At 41.8% G+C, this 20,381-nt stretch overlaps 1 long non-coding RNA gene across 1 annotated transcript in view; it reads left to right on the plus strand.

Annotated features, from left to right (window-relative positions):
• Positions 1-20,381, plus strand: part of LOC144827593 (uncharacterized) — an 80,080-nt gene that overhangs the window by 33,627 nt on the left and 26,072 nt on the right. Inside the window, exon 4 of the long non-coding RNA XR_013610256.1 lies at positions 636-737. This is a non-coding gene — a long non-coding RNA (uncharacterized LOC144827593). The remainder of the gene's footprint in view (positions 1-635; positions 738-20,381) is intronic.

Below are 20,381 nucleotides of genomic sequence, written 5' to 3' on the forward strand. Positions count from 1 at the left end.
GGGCTCGGTGAATATTAATTATTTTTGAGTGTGTGTTATACAATGCTAATATTTTATTTCAAATAGTATGCTGCTCACACTCCGAGGTAAATTACGTTTAGTTTATGTGAAGAATATAATTATGTGATCCTGTTTGAGCTAGGCAGGTGCTCGGTGCAACCTAATCTTACTCATCGGTGCTCATGTTGGATGATTATTTAAGAAGGTATTGCAAACTCCTCTGTCCTACTTTCACCATAGTGTTTTAGTGATATCTGTGAGTTAGCATTCTCTGTGACTTTCTTTATGTAGCTTGTGCATTTCCCAGCAATTATACCATGATGTGTAGTACTAGTATGCATCTATGCATTGCAAAAAAGGAAGACGGAGCTGGTCCATTAATGGGGTTGAGAAGTAAGAATAGAATCAAAGAATATTCATTGCATGGCATTAGTTACAAATGTAGTTTTTGTTAAGGAAATTTGGAATAGGGATTTTATGATTAATGTGGCCAACTCGATAATAGTTGATACTAGTACCATAGGCAATCGGATTTAAATAAGTACAATGTTACTGTGTTTGCCTGTCATAATATTTTGTGGAGATTAACTGTACCACTAAACTAGTTTTTTATTCTTCTTTATTTCTTACATTAGCACCCAAGGGCACGAAGAGGGGCATCGCAGGGGTGGGTACAGGAAGAGCTGGGGAGAAGGCGCCAACCAGCAGCACCACAGCTGAGGGGTCTGCGCAGCCCAGTAAGTCCTATTATTAATAATTATTTTGTCCCTAACTTTTACCTCTGCTCACTATTATACTACTTTTAATGTTGCCTCGTTTATTTTTCTACTTTTTCCCAACTCCTCTATCTATTTAGTTCATTATTCATTATTTCATGGTTTTTGTTTGGTAGCTGACCTTTTCTGGGCTGTACTAGTCTGTAGTTTACCTTTACTTTGTTGGTAATCTTTCCCTCTCCCCTATATATCTTGTGGTACTGTAAGACTAAGAACCGATTGTTGGTACTTGACTGTCTACCATGAAGATTGCAGGCTCAAGTAAACTAGTATTATAAATAATCTTCACCATGTATGTTTGTTGAAGGCTTTCTATTTCTTGCTCATGCACTAAAAGGTAATGAGAGAGTGACGATGGTCTGGGACCTACCCTCCCCCAGTGTTGTGCTGTGTAATTCATTTATAGAGCATACCAGCAGTTCCCATGATAGTCCAGCATGGCTGGAAAGTATGATGTCTCATTGCGTTTGCCAACCAACCAACACCATATGTCTTTCATTGACCATTATTATTACACCCCTATATTGAGCTTCAATGTTTCAGAACCATCATCATAGGCAATAGCACTGCCCTTGCATTACGAAAAGTTGTTGGTTGGCTTAACTACCTGGCTCTTCTAACAATGTAAACAGAATGTCCAGAGTGATATTTTTATAGGAGATACTGCAATGCCAAGCGACTGTAGCAATGTATTGTGGTTGTATTTTTTGATAAAGAAATTAAGGTGTGGCGTATCTGGCTTCTAAAAAATGTTGTATCATGTTTTGTTTAGCCACACAGAGTGCCTCTGTGGGACTAGGAACTTTTTTGCAGGGTTATCCCCAAACTTTTAGCTTTTTCCTCCTATTTTCTCCTGACCTGTGGTTGTTGACTTTAGGACTCTGGGCACTTTACCACTGCGAATAAGTGCTAAATTGCATATTCTCTTTGCGTAAATTGTGAACATGATTGATTATCCATGATTGGCAGATTTGATTTACTGGCAAGCCTTCGTAAAGTGCACTGAGAGTACCAGGGTCTGTAAATCAAATTCTACTTGTGGGCCTTTAGCACATATTGTGCCACCCACAGGAGTAGCCCTGAAAAGGTATCTCAGACCTGCCACTGTAGTGTCTGTGCACAGTTTTAATCTGCCATGTTGACCTGCAAGTGCACCCACTTGCCAGGCCCTAACCTTCCCTTTTCTTACATGTAACACCCCCCTATGGTAGGCCCCAGTTAACCCCATGGGCAGGGTGCAGTGTATGTGAAATGTAGGGCATGAACTGGTGTGTGTGACATGTCCTGATAGTGAAAAACGAAATAGGCGGTATTTCACTATTGAAAGGCTATCTATCCCATAGAATAAAATGGGAAATACTTTGCTCCATCTTAAGAGTATAACTTCCCATTGGGACAAGATAGAGAAATAAAGTTTAGGCTCTCTGAACTCAGAAATTAATAACACATCTTTTAGTGAAGATGATTTTTAGTGTGTGTGTTTGAAAATGGTACTTTTAGAAAGTAGGCATTTTCTTGTTTAGCCTCTCTGTGTGCCTCTGCCTGTTTGTGGATTGACTGTCTGGTTTTGGCGTTACAGGGGCTGTGGATGTGCGCTCAATATAGACAGCCAGCGGGGGAGGGGGGGGTAGAGGTATGCCTGGCCCTTTCTGGATGACTCGGAGTTGAGCTGAATGGGGCTTGGCTGCATTTCGAGTAGTGGGAGGTGATTTCCTTGCACCTGAATAGTGTCTGTCTCCCTTGCACAATGCTGCATCCACCAGTGTGGTCATACTGCACCAGTGAGGACAGAACTGGTTTGGACTGGGCTTAGAGACCCTTGCGCAAAGACAACAAAGACAAAATTGGGTATAAATAGTAGACCTTAAACCCCAGAACTTTTGATCACTTCTGGACTTAAGAGGAACCTTTGCCAAGGCGAAGAGTGGAAGAGCTGTGAGGAGGAGTACAGCCCCTTTGCTGTGTGCTGTTGGCCTGCACTTGCTGTGTCTGCCAAGGAAAGGACAAAGAATGGAACTTTGATGTGAACCTGCTTGAAGAAGAATCTCCAAGGGCCTGAGTGTGCTGGCCTCCTCTTCCGAAGTCTTAGGGACACAAAGACTTCACCCCCATCTCCCCTGAAATCTATTGCTGAGAGTTCTGACCTGCCAGGAGGTGTCTATTCCAGTTTTGGACCACTGAAGGTTGTTTCAGTGTTGGGAACAGGAGGAACTTGAAAGAAGAAAGAAAACCTGTCTCCGATGCCATCTGCGATGGCACTGTGATGCTGCGACCTGAATCAAGACCAGGGGCACGGCTTGTGAAGTGAACAACGCCCTGCTCCGCCTGCACCGCAGCTCTGATGCCCTTTGACGCCTGCAGTTATCGGCATTTCCTGATGCCAGCGCTCACCGACCTCGTCATCACTAGCGCCTGCATCCTGTTAACACATCGCTGATAACCGCCGAGGGTGACTCCACGAACTCACCAAATTCGCATCATCACCAAAACCAATGCCTCACCACTGGCGCAATGGTAGTCCCATGTCCTGGGCTTGACGCGTCGCCACCTTGCGGACATGATGCCTCGCCTCTCCCGTGGCAGTTATGGAGCCGGCTTCAGCACTGACGCCTTAACTCTACAACACTGTGCATCGTCTTAGACTTCGTATCCAAGGTACTGTTTGTTTGGGGGTACATGTAACTCCATGCCCGACGCTGCACTCCTCGCTGTCAGTGCCTTACTTTGGATTTATTGCTGTCACAACATCGCAATAGGCCCAGGTGTAGCAAGTTGCTTTCTACCAGCCTTATTTTTGCAATAACTGTTCTTTTTTTCTAAGTTTAGAAATCTTTATTAAATCAGATAAGCCAAGTAAAGCATCATTACAATACGAAAAGCAATGAAATTAGATCACAATATTGCACAATAAAATGGTAGAACCAAAAATCACAAAAGAGGGAATATTAGGCATTTTACCAAGGGAAGATGCTTTTTAAAGGTATTTTGTGATAAGAAAATGAGAGGGGGAAAGACAGAAACACAAAAAGAGAGAGAAGAGGAGGGAGCAGAAAATGAAAAGGCAAACAATTCATAGATTTTAAGTGAAAATTAGGGACCATGTTTAGAAAGGAAGTTAGTTAAAGGTAGCCATGACAGATCTTTTTTGATCAAAAGGGGAGCAGTAGTGGCAAAAGCACAATACAGTCTATGATAATGACACAACATATTCCACCAAGCACTGAACGAAATTTTTGAGGTATCTTTCCAGTTTGTTGTGATTACCTGTAAAGAAATAGCTATGAACAAATCTATAAATTGACGTACATTGCATGGAACATTCCAAATGGGAGAAGAGCCACCCAGAAAAATATGAACAATATCGAAGGGGTGGTTAGAACTTAAAATATCATTTAGCTTAAACCATGTATGAGCCCAAAGGGATTTAACCAATGGGCATTGAAAAAACATCACTATTAGCACAAGAACAGGACCAACAATTCTTAGATGCAGAGGCTTTACATTTAAATAAATCAGAGGGGTTGAGAAAGAGCCGATTATAAAAAAATATATAAAGTCTGTGTGGTACTAGCTGAGCGAGAAACAGTGTGTATTTTAGACCAAATGGAGTCCCAAATTGGAAAGGAGAATTCTTGCGATAAATCCCTTTCCCAGGTAAGCTCAAGTTTAGATTTCAGCCATTCTAGAGTGGAACGGGAAAGCATTTTATAAATAACAGCAGCTTTGAGAGGGATAGTGAAATCTGGTGGAGGGGAATCTGACGGGTCATTAGTGGATAGGGAACTGCGTTGGGATATGAAGGTGGTTTGGGCAAGTTTAAGCAAGGGATATTGAGAAGAGTATGTGTTAGACAAGTTAAAGGATGTACGAATATCAGAAATGTCCCTCATAGAATTGTCTTTGAGAAGACTATCATAAAGGATAATGCCTTTACCAATTCATTCTTTCCAAAAGAGTGCTTTATTATTAATCTTTAGGGATTGATTATACCAAATCGGAGTAAGAGAATGAGACCGCGCTTGTGAGAAAAAAGAGCAAAATATTAATAGGGCAAGTGCTTTTGAATGTTTGAAGGTGGGTGTAAAAAAACGCTTGGGGGGGTTGAGATAAGCGAGTGGCTGTGAGAAAAGAGAAAGGAGAAAGTTGAACCAGTTCTATTGTAATCCATGCTGTCACAGGAAGAGAGGAAGAGTCTGCTGAGAGGCCATATTTGTTTTAATGTAAAGGCAGAGTGGAAGCGAGTCAGATTGGGAAAATTGACCCCACCCATATCCTTTGGTTGTTGGAGGCGAGAAAGAAAAATCCTGGATTTGCGATTATTTCATAAGAATTTGATAAGAGTGCGGTTGATAAATGTGAAAAAGTAAAGGGGAAGCATTGAAAGATAAAAAATAACAATAGGGAGAAGCATCATTTTAATAGTTGCCAATCTTCCCCACCAAGATAGAAATAAAGGAGACCATCGATCAATAAGGGAGGAGAGCTTTGTAAGAATATCTTTGTGATTAATTTTAATAGTCTCTTTGATATTGTTAGTGTAGAGGATACCTAAACATTTGATACTTTTAGGATTCCATTCAAAACCGGAACCATGAAACATGTGAGGGAGGCAACATTTATTGAGGGGTAATACTTCAGATTTATCTATATTCAATTTATATCCTGAAACCAAGGAATATTCTTTTAGTAGAGAGAAGAGAGCAGGTAAGGAAGTGATTGGAATAGAGATGTAGAGTAAGATATCCTCAGCGTATGCAGTGAATTTGATATCATTTTACTTATATAAAAAACCAGTATAAGACGTTGAGCGTCAAATTCTTTCTAAAAAAGGTTCTAAGGCTAAAATAAAAAGAAGGGGAGATAGGGGACAACCTTGTCTGGTACCTCTTTGTAAAGGAAAATAAGAAGATTGAGCTCCATTAACTCAAATAGAGGTAGAGGGGGCTGAGTATAACCAGTGAATAAGTTAATAATGTGGGGACTGAAACCGTGCCACCTAAGTGCACCGAACATAAAATCCCCGCTAACCCTATCAAATGTTTTTTCAGCATCGAGGATGACAGCAGATACTGGGGAATCCATTTTTGAATCTAGATGAATAATATTAAGGAGAGTCCTCAAATTATCTGTGATAGATCTGCCTTTGACAAACCCAGATTGATAGATATTAATGAGGTCAGGAATAACAATGTTTAATCGAATAGCTAAGATTTTTGCATATATTTTACAATCTGTGTTAATTAATGAAATGGGCCGATAATTTTTACAAAGAGATAGATCCTTATCTTTCTTAGGGAGTAGGCATAACATCGCTCGTGTAAAAGAACCCTTGGATTCCCTCAAGGTAAGAAAATTATTAATCAATGAACATAAGTGTGGTAATAAAATGAAAATAGAAGCGAACAGTGAAGCCGTCTGGACCAGGTGATTTATCTTTAGGTAAAAGAGTTATGGCATGGAGTATCTTTTTCAGAAATAGGTGCATCAAGGGAGGAGAGATCTATACAAGTATCCGGGGATTTAGGAATAGTTTGAAAAAAATAATCAATTTGAGTAGAGCAAGGTGTTGATTCTGGAGTATATAAGAAGGAATAATATTGGACGAAACAATCAAGAATCTTATCAGTAGAATGCCGATTCCCATGGACATCAGTGATAACAGTGATTTTGGATTTTTGTTTTTTGATTTTGAGACAATTCGCAAGGGATTTACCAGCTTTATTGCGCCCACCATACATTTTTGCATTAAATTTAAGGAGATTATTGCATGCGGCATCCCATGAGTGTTTATGGTATTGTATTCTTGCTTTAATGAGAGAAGAAAACGCATCAGCAGAATTAGTAGTGAAAAAAAGATGTTCAAGCTCTTTTTTTTGTTTGAGAATAAGTGAAGATTGAGAGAGAGCTTTTTTCTTCTTACGAGAAACAAAGTCGATAATGTAGCCTCTGGCAGCTGCTTTGAAGGCATCCCAGATGAAGTGAAATTAAGATGTGGAGTGAAGATTATTGTGAAAATATTCTTCCATGAAAATAGTAAATTGTTCTGTGAACTGAGGATCTAGAAGAAGGGAATTTTTGAAGCGCCAACGCCGAGTGGTAGAAATGGATGAGGGATAGTCAATATCCAGGATAACCGGGGCATGATCTGAGATAAGGATAGAACTTATTTCAGAGTTCGTCATGAATTGGAAAGTGTGTTGAGAGAGAAAAATATAGTCTATGCGAGAGTGTGATGCATGTACAGGAGAAAAAAGGAGAATTCTAATGTATCAGGATGGGAGGTCCTCCAGGAATCTATAAGGCCTCTGGAGGATATAGCTTTGTACATATCTGGCTTGAGATTTCCATGAGTTGATTACAGTCGCCACCAACAATTAAATCATCAGGTGCATGTGAGGAAAGAAGCATAGAGAAATCGTTCCAAAAAGTTAAGTCTACACCAGTGGGACAATAAACATTGCAGAAGGATGCATTTATATTATTAACCATAACATCCAAAAACAACCATCTACCATTGGTATCATGAAACTCATTTTTTAACTGGATAGATAACGATTTATGAAACAAAATAATAACACCATTCTTGTTGTTTACTGACGGGGAGCAAAAGGCATCACCCACCAACTGTTTGTGCAGTGAAGGCAAATCTTTAAGCGTAAGGTGAATTTCTTGGAACAAAGCAACTTGACATTTTAATCTTGCTAAGTGAGATAAAACCCGTTGTTTCTTAACAGGGTTGCAAATACCTTTAATATTCCAAGAAATGACGCGGAGACCGCTCATCTTTGGAAATTATAGAAAAGTAGGCGAACAGATATTGGAGAGGGATTGAAGAATAGTAGAGTTGTAAAAAGAATAGATAAAGGTAGGAAAGGTAAAAAAGTTTGAGAAAAGCTAACCAGGAAGACGTTGAACTCCATTACCACCTCTGGAAAAGGGATAGAAGTGAATTGAGAAAACGATAGAGAATCAGAAGCTGAATTAAAAAAGAAAAGAAAAGCAGAGTAGACTGAATAGGAAGAAGATTGCCTGAAAGAAAGGGAAGAAAGAGATAAGAAAAAAGGTATCCAGGGGGGAGAAAGAAAAGGAGAAGGAGGGAAAAAAGAAGAGGTGAAATATAGAAAAGAGGAGAAATTAGGGAGACAAAATTCCCCAAGAGGTGAAATCAAAAGAAAGATTACAAAAACCCAAGTGGCTTTAGTCATAGAAGACACTTGACCAGAAGACATTAAAGTGGGAGTGGGGGGCAGCGAAGAACCAGACAACCGCACGAGCAGGAGCCAAAGACAGAAATCAGGTCACCTATACAATAGGTATGACAAACGAAATAAAGGAGAAAGAAGTCAGAAGACTAACGGTATCCAAATAAGACAAATGAAGGGGACTTACCAAACAATTAGGAAGGGATGGCAGCGAAATGGGTTGCACAGTACAAACATCAGGGCAGCTTGAAAAAGAGGTATATGCAACAAAACTATGAAGAGGAAGCCTGTGAAACAAAAAGAGAAGAACAGAGAGATCTCTTTCGAGATCGGGCTTTTATGGGGCGCTCAGCTGTGCGGTCCCTTGTCAACCTTTCCTTGGAATCGGGAGTAGTTCCAGCTAGGTGGAAGCAAGCTGTGGTGTCCCCAATCATCAAAAAGCCCTCACTGGACCCGTCTAAGCCTGAAAGTTACCGTCCCATCTCGTTGCTACCCTGGCCGGCAAAGATCACAGAGGCCCATGTCAACTTGGCCCTGTCTGAACATCTTGTCCGGACCAATGCCCTCGACCCCACACAAAACGGCTTCCGTGCTGGTCACAGCACGGAGACCGCGTTACTTGTGATGGTGGAACATCTCCGTGCAAGGCTGGATGCTGGTCAAACGGCGGCGCTTATATTGTTAGACCTTAGCGCCGCCTTTGACACGGTATCTCACAGCATCCTCCTGCATCGGCTTGAGGAGTATGGCATTGGCGGCCAGGTGTTGCAATGGTTCCGCTCCTTTCTCGATGACCGCTCCTTTTGTGTTGCCATTCCTCCCTTCAAGTCCAAAATCCAACCGCTGGCCATGGGGGTTCCGCAGGGGTCCTCGCTGAGTCCCACGTTGTTCAATCTTTACGTGAGACCGCTGGCTGATGTCGCTAGGCAATGGGGCCTAACTCTGGTCTCATATGCCGACGACACACAGCTGGCGGTTACTCTCAGCGGGGACGCGGGGACCGAGGCCCCTAGGTTTCAGTCTGGACTGAAGGCGGTGGCTAGCTGGTTGACAGGTAACTGTCTCCAGCTAAATGCCACTAAAACAGAGGTAATGGTTGTCGGTAAGGGAGTGGAGCTGTGGGGCAACCAATGGTGGCCTTCAGAGCTGGGACCCACTCCGACCCCGGTGCCGGAGGTGAAAAATCTGGGGGTCTGGCTGGATGCGGGCCTCACCTTTGTAGGGCACACCAAAAAAACTGCTGCCTGCTGCTTTGGTCTGTTAAGAGGCTTGAGACCTGTTCTCAAGTTCTTCGATGCCCCGACCAGGCAGCTGATGATCCAGGCAACTATCATCTCTCGCCTGGATTATGCTAGCTCTCTTCTGGCCGGGGCCAACCAGGCCGAGTTAACTCTCCTGCAGCGGGTTCAGAATGCTGCGGCTATGGCGATTGTCGGCCTGCCCAGATTCTGTTCGGTGACAAATGTTCTGCGCTCCCTACATTGGCTTCCTGTAAGGAAGCGTATCCTCTTTAAGGTTCTGTGTCTTGCTTTCAAGATCTTGAGAGGTATAGGCCCGGAAATTCTATCCAGCTGTCTTTCCTTTTATGTTCCCACCCGTACCCTCCGTTCCCAGGGTCTGGCCCTTGCTGTGGTCCCCAGATTCAGACTTAGTCGTATGGGTGGCCGCTCTTTTAGTGTAAAAGCTGCAGCAGCTTGGAACTCCCTCCCTGTGGAAATTCGCCTGTTGGAGGACCTTTTGACCTTCCGGAGGGCTATAAAAACATTCCTGTTTTAATTTTTCTTTCCGTATTATCATTTACTTGTTGTGTTATGTACTACCTTGTCTCTGCGCCGGGATGCTCCTTGGCTGGAGTATCTGCGCGCATAATAAATTAATATAACATAACATAACATATAACAGAGAGATTGTTACATCAATAGACAAAATATGGAGGAAGAATTTTATCAATACAAATCATCGAACAATAAACAAAATAACTAAGGCTTGCTAAGTTCAAGGAATTCTCCGTTGTGAGTATGGATGAACTTCCGAAGGTCAGCAGGATCATCGAAGCTAAAAGTTCTTTCTTTTTATGTTACTTTGATAAAACAAGGGTGAATTAGCCCATATCGAGCATTCATCGATCTAAGCACAGGTCTCAGGTCCAGGAATTCTTTCCCTCGGGCAGCAGTTGGTTTGGAAACATGTTAAGTAAGGAATTCTTTATGATCAGACCAGAGCATCTGCTTATGTTGTTTGGCAGAATGGAGAATCGTCATAAGGTCTGAGTGGAGGAGGAAGTAAGCAATAATGCCTCTGGGTTTAGAAGTAGAAGAATAATTCTTTGGTCCAAGGCGATGAGCTCTTTGAATATTAATATCCATGTATTTAGGGAGGCCAGTAATTGGAAAGACTTGAGTCTTCAGAAATTGGATAATATCAGGCCTTTCAGAGCCCTCCGGAATACCATAAATACGCAGGTTATTGTGCCTATTGCGGTTTTCCAAATCCTCTGAAGTTTTCTTGAGTAGATCAACCTCTTTGGTAAGGCTAGCAACTTTGGCTACAACATCCTGAGCATCACTAACCTTTTGCTCTACGTCTGTAAGTCTCATATCCAAACTAGACCATTTGTCATCCAGTCTCTGAAGAGTTGTGGCTGTAACTGTCATGAATGGATGAATGAGACGCAGTTCCTCCATAATATCCTCTAGCGTGACAGGAAGCGGAAATTTTGACGGAGATGGAGGATCTTTTTTAAGACGTTTACCAGGTGCCGCAGGATCTTTTTTCCGAGTACCAGAAGCGGTGCTGTGAGCCTTAGATGGGTGTGAGGAATCCACTTTGGCGGTGTGAACCCAGAGGGGGTGAAGCAAGGAGCAAAAATAAAGGCAAAATTGGAACCAAGTGCCAGCAACACCAAATAGTATTGACAGAGAAAGAGTTAATGCAGAGCAGCAATCGGTTGGATCATATTCTGACAAAAAATTAGGAAGTCCATTAAGATGGAAGCAAAAGGCGTTGAATTGAGGAGCCAAAATAAACAAGTTGAAATAACAATAGACGTTTAATGGAATGAAATGCCAAACCTTATATAATCAACACCAGGCGCCAAACTGTAAAATGAGTATGCAAAAATACTTTAAAACACGGCACAGATGGAGTTTGAACCCCTGTAGCAGATGTGTACATGAAGTAATTTGCAAGCGTCACAACAGAGGTGCATTTGGTAGTTTACAACCCAATATAATATGTCCAAGGTAGAAACAAGAGATCTTGTCCAAGTTGTAGCAGAAAGGAGCCATGAAGGTGGAGCACAGAGGTAGCAACAAGGAAAAAGGAAGAAAAATGCTGCGTGGAAGAAAAAAAAATGGCAGTCGCTAGTGTGGGGGTGACTGTTTAGGTCGTATCTCACTCAAAAAAACGCATTTTGAATCAAAAACTTGCCCATAAGTGGTGGGGTGCTTCCGACGGCGAAATCAGCCATTTTGTCACGAAACGCCGCCAGGGAATCAGCCCTTCATTCACGAGCGCTGCTCGTCGGAATGGAGCTCCTCAAGTTGCGGCCATCTTGGATCGCCGCGCGCCTCCTGCAATAACTGTTCTAAAGTCATATCTTATTACCTGTATGTTGGATTTTTTTTGGTTTGGTCTTGTTGAGTTTAGATAAAGATAATTTCTTTCTAAACAGGTGGGGTGTGCATTTGTGGTGTTATCAATGTATTACTGTGCGTTTTGAGTACAAATACTTTATACATTGCCATTGGGATAAGATTGTCTACTCATGCCAAGCTATCCAGGGGCTGAGCAGGGGTTATCTAAAGTGTGTACTCCCTCCTTACCCTGACTAGAAGCAAGGGTCCCTATTTGGACAAAGGTACCTACCGCTGCCAACCAGAGAACCCCATTTCTGCTCAAGTGCCGCTGCAGGAGAAGAAGGACATTTGGACGGAGAGGGGGAATTGGCAGCAGGGAAGGGGGTTGAAAAGGCACACTACTTGTTTATTGACAATTACTATTTACTCACTAGTTACAAGGGCATCGTCATGACTCATGATCGTGAACCATCCACTTTACCAGCTAGAGCGGTAGTTGAGTTATGGCCTCTTCTATCTGCAACTCAGCAAAAGCTCACATAATGAACTTTAAAAATTATGGCTGGATGAAAACAGGAAAGAATGAAAGGTTAAAAGAAAGGATCGGTGAAATGGTATATGAGAGAGTCTTGCACCACCAGGTTGATGCAATGTGTGCAGCACAGGACCCTGAAATATCCACCTTTTGCCTTGGTCTTGACTATGTTCGTGCCATTTTCTGAACAACAAATCCAATTCTGAGACCTCTGGGTCACAGCTTTTTCGACACCTTGCCGTTAAATTTGTCCAAGATGATTGTAACTGTATATGATTTCTCCATGGCGAACATGGCTACAGTTGCATGCCACCAAATGCTCTTAAAACTTTTTTTAGGGCGAAGACCTGTAGACAGCTTTTGTCTTAAACCTGCAAAAGTGATCCAGAGTGCAGTGATGCACATGTAATCAGTCGTCTGACAACTCGCCCATATATCTTTCAGCAGATGGATAGTGTGCACAGCATGTTGCTGCAATGCATGTCCAATCAATTGCAGTACATCGTGATTCAGCGCTGGAATATCAAGTCTGGCAAAAGAGGTCCAACTTGCAACTCCATTTCGGGCAGATGGCTACCATAAACTCTTAGAATCCTTCCACAAAAGAAAAAGTGAGGAGCTTCAACACTAATATGTTTGACAGCTTCCCATTGTGCAAACATGCTGTTGAGTGGTAGCAGTCATAGAGCTCCTCCTGCCTAAACATGCCGGTAATAGTAGCCTGTATTTTCATCTTTTCTTTATACCATAGAAACAATTACTATTCCAAACTAGCTTTATTCGACAGATTGTGATAAAAGCACATACAAAATATAGATAAAAACATAAGTGATTACGATAAAACATCTGCAACAGTGTAGGATAAAGCCTGAGCGGTCAAACAACAACATAGAAAAACGAATCTATACAACATTAAAAACCCTTTAAAGTCTCAAATATTAAACATTGATTTAAAAAAGGAGCTAAATTACAGAGTGTATTTAATACGGACAGGCTCTCAAATATTTTGGCTTCTTCTATGGTGACTACATTGTGTACAGTTAATCACTACCTCATTTAAGCTGGGATAGACGTAGGGAATTTGCTCTTATAGCACAATTGTGCCATTGCAATCGTTGGAGAAGTGTCAGTTTGAAAGATTCGTCCAGCTACACTAGCCCCTCTTGTCCCTAAGAGCTTGCAGATTGGTGTCAGCCAAACACGGCGTGGAGCATCGTAACCAACACAGACAAACAATAAATGAGCCAGTTAATCTTTACTAAGCTGGCATACCGGGGATGTTTCGTCATGAGGATTAGCCCATCTGGTAGTAAATATTCTTAGTGGCTGGGTGCTCACCCTAAGGCTTTGTAATTTGGTCCCAATATGGTTCCAGCCTAGGTGTTGGTTTGCTTTCCAGGAAACGACCAGTTAACGAGGACAACTCACTGGCTTTAACTATAGTAAGCTGAACCCTTTCCCAATATTTCTCTTTCAGAATCTTTTTTGTGGAAAAATTGGAATTTATTGGGTCCTTCCACAATGAGTTCATACCAATACTTGATAGACTGTCTCTGACCACCCATAACCATTTTATTCGGTGAGAGGTGTCTGCCCTTATTACGTCTAGAAACCTATACGCATATACAGTTAGTTCAGGAGTAGTCCAAAGCCTCCGCCAGTAAAAAAAAGGGGTGCTGTTTGGCTATATCTGCAATAGGTTTCCTCCCAAGGTCATACAGTAACGGATGAGTTGGGGTACTCTGTGGAAGCTTGGTAATTTCCCCAGAGTGTAAGCATTGAAAGGTTCTCGCACCCCCAAAGCTCTGAACCATAGAGAGCTGAGCTAATAACTTTCCGGTTATAAATCTCAGGTACCGGGCTAATTTGGCTTTGAATGTGAAGTATTATGTTCTGTATGCAACACCCCGACAATTGCCTGTGTTTTAGGGATGCCAGCTCGATCTGATGGTTCCATTTCATATCGTCCTGGATGTTAAACCCTAGATACATAAACTCTTTGTAGCGGCCGATCATTCATTGAAATGCCCCCTTGTAGGCCCTATGCAGATAAAAGGCCATTAGTTTCGTTTTAGACACATTGACCTCCAAGCCTCGCTTCGAGCAGAACTCCTCAAAAATTGTGAAAGCTCTCTGGAGACCACTTGGGGTCTTGAAAATGATCAATTTGTCGTCCGCGAACATTAGTATGGGAATTGTTTCACTTGCTAGAGTTGGGGCATCCTTGGATCTCAGACAAGACACTATTCCATTGATGAATAAGGAGAATAGTGTTGTTTCCATCACACATCCCTGGCGCACTCCTCTTTCTACAGGGAAGGATTCGGTGACTTCGCCCTGCATGCCCCATCTAATTTTAGTATTTTTTTCCTCATGCAATCTAATGGTGAGTGTCAATGGTTCTGGTGGCAGCCCCATTTCTTGTAAAGTACCCCATAGTTTGGCTCGAGGCATGAGGTCAAACGCTGAATAAAGGTCCACAAAAGCGGCATACAGGCTACCCTTGCCTAGAATCACCATCTTCCAATAGAGCAAGGTAAACCTAAACACTTGATCAATGGAGCTTCTAAAAGCCCTGAACCCTCCTTGCAGTGGAGGTATGACCTTAAAGTCGTCAATCCACTCTTGGATTTTACTAAGCACTAGTCGCCCCATTACCTTCTGTATACAATCAATTAAACTGAAGGGCCTATAGTTCCCTGGGCATGATTTGTCCCCTTTTTTAAAAACCGGAAGAATTTCGGCTCCTTTCCGGGATTCTGGGACCGGAGCTCCCAGGGCAATGGCATTAGTCAACAATAAGATATATCAGCACCATCTTTCTTCATCACGGAGGAATACGTCCCCTGGGATACCGTTGGGGCCTGGAGCCTTTTCGGCCATTGTGGAGTTAAGTGCCGCTTCAACCTCCACCCTGCTAAAAACCTTGTCCTGATAGAATGACATGGTGATATCACCCTCATCTTCAACTACAAATGCGGCATGTTGGGGTTTGAAGTGGTTCACCAAGTCTGTCTGCGAAACATGATTTTAGAGCTGTCTGGCCTGCCCTCCTCTCTCCCATCTGTATACATTCCAAAACTATTTGGGATTTCTCATGGTGCAGGCCTCCCTGAGTTCCTGCCATCTTTTATCATCCCATGTTCTCATTGCCTTTATCTGGGTGCCCCTTCAGATATACCTTGCTCTTCGAACAGCTAACGGGTCACCTACTTTAATAACAACTCCCAGAGCTACTCGTGCTTCTCGACACTCTTTATTAAACCAATGCCCATCTTTCCTATGTGACCTTTTTAATTCTACCCCGCTTGAGAAATGAGTACGCAAATGGGTAAAAACATTGTTATAAATGCGAGTTGATCGCTCTGGGTCCAAGGAATTTGCTACACAGACCTCTAGCTCGCTTCTAGCGCCATCCATACCCTTCTTGATGCTTTCCAGCAGTTCAGGCTTCTCAATTATTTTTACCCATTTAAGGTGTCTCATATTGTTGGATGGAATAATTTCACATGGAGAGTATTTGTTTCCTGTTTGGGTAGGTGCCTTATGCTTAATCAGATCCAGGGTCACACACAGGCGGTTATGATCGCTTCCTAACTTTTCTCTAACCAACATATCTCTAAGGGTGTGCCTTAGTGCCATACTAATCATTACATAATCTATCCTGCTAGCACTATACCCATTATTAAAGGTGTTAGCCAAGTCTATAAGAGGGTGTACGGCCATTGACGGCCCGCAAACCCTTCTCCATACAAATGGAGTTAATTTGGACAGCCACGTCCGTCCACCTTGGCATGGGGTCCAAGGTCCAACTTTGGAATGCCCCATCTACCGTCTTCCTCTTCTGTGAGGTTGCCCTCCTCCTTTGTAGGGAGCTCAAATGTCTAAGGTTATAGTTGTTTCATGCACCCATGACTAGCACTGGCCTGGGCCTACTGACGTGATTGCTCCTTGGCAGATTGGCCCACATAGAAACATAAATACATATTGCAAATTTAACAAACGTGGCCAAAATATACTGAACTGTGCAACATTGTTCCTTTAGAAAAGAATACATCTTAAATGCAAAGATATACCTAGGCCCCTGCTGGAAGTGCAGGCCACAAACCATAATAAATTAGAAAATTCAAATAAGGGTACAAGTAAATACTGTTGCATGCCCTCTATCAAACAAACACCCTTATGCAAGTGTTTTTGAAATTACTTATGAAATCTCAAATGCAAAGTCATTAAATCAAATTATATATATGCAGCAGGCAGAGAGTGATCCTTCCAGCTCCAAATGAAAAGTGACCAGGAGATGGACAAAGCACTGGAAAGAACCTGCTGATCAGGAACATTGTTTAAAAGCACAGTGCTGTCCAACGGTCCTACTTCTCTTTGAAAACCTAAGTAAATGCAGCCTCCATGTACACTTCATCTTTTGTGAGAGACTGACATCTTGGATAAAAAGCTGACCACCAAAGGGATTATAGAGTTCCAAAACGTTCAAATTCATGTGCCCACCTCATCCTAGCCCTTTGAATCTCTAATCGCAGTCATTATTACTGAAATCCCTCTACTTGCTTCTGTTACATAGAAAGATGAATATAACACTTTTTTTCCTGTCTACAAGGCCCAACACAATTGTGACCCTAAATACTTCAGCAATCAGAGAACACCACCCTTGCCAACCAGGTATCTATGATCAGCAACCCAAAACTGAATCTACCCTCAGGTGACACTAGCACTTTGAAGGTTAAAATATGCAGGTTCAAAGTTCTTCCCTCATGGTCTCTTTATCTGGTGCACTATTCTATGCTGCAGACATGAGGAATTTCAGAAACGGTCTCACACCCACCTGTCGTAACAGTTGTGTGGACAACATTGCAGTTAAAATTTAACAATCAGCCTCTCTACTCTTGGACCACTATCTGATGACTCGCTATGCTTCCTCTTTTCAAAGTGCTCTCAAAGTGGCCCTTGCCTCATATGAGTGCTATGTAAATAATAAAGCAATAGTTTCGAGTGTTGTTTGGCTGGCATGGTAGGTATTGCTTTTTTCCTATTCTAATTATTGTTTAAAGCATGTCAAATTTACGTAACACATACAGTTCAGTTACTATCACTTTCTAATTTGTTTACATTCGCCGTAACTCAGCATGGAGTGAAGTGCAGGCGATCTCATTAAAGAACGAGATTGCAGGACTGTCGGGTTATCCTAAGACAGTGGGTACATTTGCCTTGCATAAAGAGGGTATTTGAAGCACTTACATTCTGGAGAATAAGGAGGTGGCAAGAAACCTCTGAAGATGTGTCAAGAGTATGTGATTGTTTTCTAACCAGCAGAAACTTGTATATTTAAAAATTAGAAATACAATGTAAAATCTATTTTGCCCTAATTAATTTAATTGATTCCTCCATTCGTTAATTTCCATATTTGAAGTGGATTAGTATTAAACATGCTGCATCAACTGAAAGCAGTATGTTTTGACAGCCTCACCTGGGCCTAATGTTAGGTCCAGGACTGAGGTCATTATTCTCTGTTGCATGCTTGTCTGAAGTACATCAACCTTCCTCACTGTAGATGTATGATATCCTGCTTTGACAGAGCACGTGACTATGAACTTCAGATTGTTCATGGAAGGCTTCTGGAAAACGTGCACTGTGTAATCCGTACATCATGGTATAAATCTGGCCAAACTTTATCAAGTATGCTCGTATCAGGGAGAGAGGCACAGGTTAGCTGATGGCCTTGTGTTGGCTCCTTAAGCAATGTATCGCCGATGTATGTCTCTAGCACTATGATGTGTCCCGGCTGTATTCAAATTGGGTCTCGAGGGACAATTTGATATGTCTGTCTTGTAGACCATCACCCACACTGAGGCTACTCCTAGATAGATTTGTGAGCCAGCAGATAGGAAGATCTCTGATCTAATATGCTGACATTGTTCTATAAGCGAATATCCTTGTGAGAAAATGTGCTGACCTGCAGCATGATAGGTTTTAAAAACCAGCATTTCAACATTATCTGCATGAATTAGGTTGTTTTGTTGCAAAAGTTCAATACATTCACTTCTTTGCCACTGTAATATCTGTTATATTGCACCCAGGCTTAAATTACAGCACTTATTTGAGCTCATACTTTACTACTCCTCTGCCTTTAGTATCTGTGCCTGCACAGATCGTGACAGAAGCACGTCATTGCATCAGGGATTATTGATCATAAAAGGAATGTAATGGCAAGGTATTTTGGTTTCAAACATATTTGAGATATCCAAAAACACAGTCATACATGTACGAAAAGTTAAGTCCCACAACTAGAATGTTGTATATATTTGAATCTAAGGACACATTTTACAGAATCTTACATGGAGTCAAAATGTGTATCAGCAGTGGAGCGGCATATTTTGAAGTGGGACTGCTTAATGGTTAATTGTATGCAGTGAGTGCTTTACAAATCGTATACTGCCTTTAACGTGGCTAGAAACAGATATCAAAACTCTTCCAACTTCTTGTGTGGCACAGAAGGAATGCACTACTATGCTGTGAATGATGATGCTTCTATGGAATAAACAAAAGTTATTATCTGGTGGTTGAACACGCATATGGTGCCCATTGCATTTGTTTTTGTTTATTTTGTAATATGATATTATTATATTTTTTAACCAATAGGAAGGTATTAGAATGTTATAATTCCTGGCTGCGAAATACTGGTCATTTCTTTAGACCTTTGCCCTCCAGTTTCGTAACTATGGAATGTTTCACTACAACTTCTAAGCTTGCTTTGTAGTTGTTTTGAAGTTTTACAGGCCAAGGTCACTCACTGCCAGTGCAAAAACTTTTGGCTTTGAGGACATGCGACAATTGACCTTACATCTCAAAATCACGTTGACGCAAACCAATGCTATCAGTGTTTTGTTTGTTGTGTTCCCATAAGGTATGACTCATTCTGGATCACCTGACCGTGACGTTATCCACTCTGCAAATACTCTAAATTGGCACCTCTTGTGTTTACATCAACCAGGAAAAACTGGTGGTTCAAAGGGAAATCTGGCCCCTAAGCCCCCATTCAGCCGAAGGCCAATGGATATCTTTGAGATGGGGGATCCTCGGCGGGCCCTCTTCACATTCTACAGGGAGAGGCTTTATTTTGAGTAGCACCACTGCAAATCTGCTCATATTTGACTTCTAGACCTATTGGTGTATCTTGTTGTACTCCAAGCATGCAGGTAGTCTTATCGGTTTCTTCATGTAGCAACATTGTATCCCACTTTTATTGAAACTTATGGCGTATGTTACAGTGTTGCTACACAAAATAGATCGTTTAACCTTTCAATTACCAGATTTTACAGATGTGTTTTTTTCCTCAAGGCCTAAAAAAGTGCAAAATGTTTCTCTCTACGTTGCCCAAAGCTAACTAGTTGCCTTCAGGAATATGCGCATGATGTCCCCATTAGCTGAACTATTCACATCTGTGTCGCATGTTAGCATGCAGAATTTTCCACTCTGTGGAAATTTGCATTTGGAAATATTGGGCATTAATAAATGATATTCGATGTACATTTACGTGAGTAATCCTTAGATCTTTTGTGAATGGCTAAATAATAGACACCTGTTTTAAAAAGTATTAGTAGTTCGCTGGAAGTGATGGAGCAAGGTTTCAAGAAAACAGACTTGCTCGGAATCAATTCCTCATTAACAAGTACTAATCTCTCGATATAGAAAAAGAAGTGAAAAATTAACATATGCACAATATTCACATATGGGAAAGAGAGCTTTTTGCATGCTTAAATAACAAAGAATAATTTGCAGCACAATCAAATCCTGCTTTAAACCGACAATGCTTCTGCACAGGCGCAAACCAGAACCTACGTAAATGATCATGTGATTAAATTGTTTGAGAAGGAAACTCTCAAGCATTCGCAAGAATTACTAACATTAGGTCTTGAGGCACCCGTCCCTAGCATATGCTTGCCTGTACTTTTTAAAAGAAGATGTTGCTGCTAATGCTTTTGCTTAACCTGTTGGCTGCTTCTGATTTTTTGCGGCAGTGCGGCCGTTTTAAAAAACGGGCGCGGTCGCGTCGACCAGTGCTGCCTTCAGCCAACGGCCGACGGCAACACGGGATAGAGTAGGAGTAGGTGGTGAACAGTGACAATCACATATCTTAGAAAATAACATCTATATATGTTTCTTTTATTATTAGTGTATTTTTGGGCCTAAGGTGCTAAGCCATTGAAAATGATGGCGGTGAAGATGTACGTTCGTTGAGACCTGCGTGGTGTGGTAGAATTGTGACCCGCTGACT

The sequence above is a fragment of the Lissotriton helveticus genome, chromosome 4_1 (assembly GCF_964261635.1).
Source record: "Lissotriton helveticus chromosome 4_1, aLisHel1.1, whole genome shotgun sequence".
Lineage (NCBI taxonomy): Eukaryota > Metazoa > Chordata > Amphibia > Caudata > Salamandridae > Lissotriton > Lissotriton helveticus.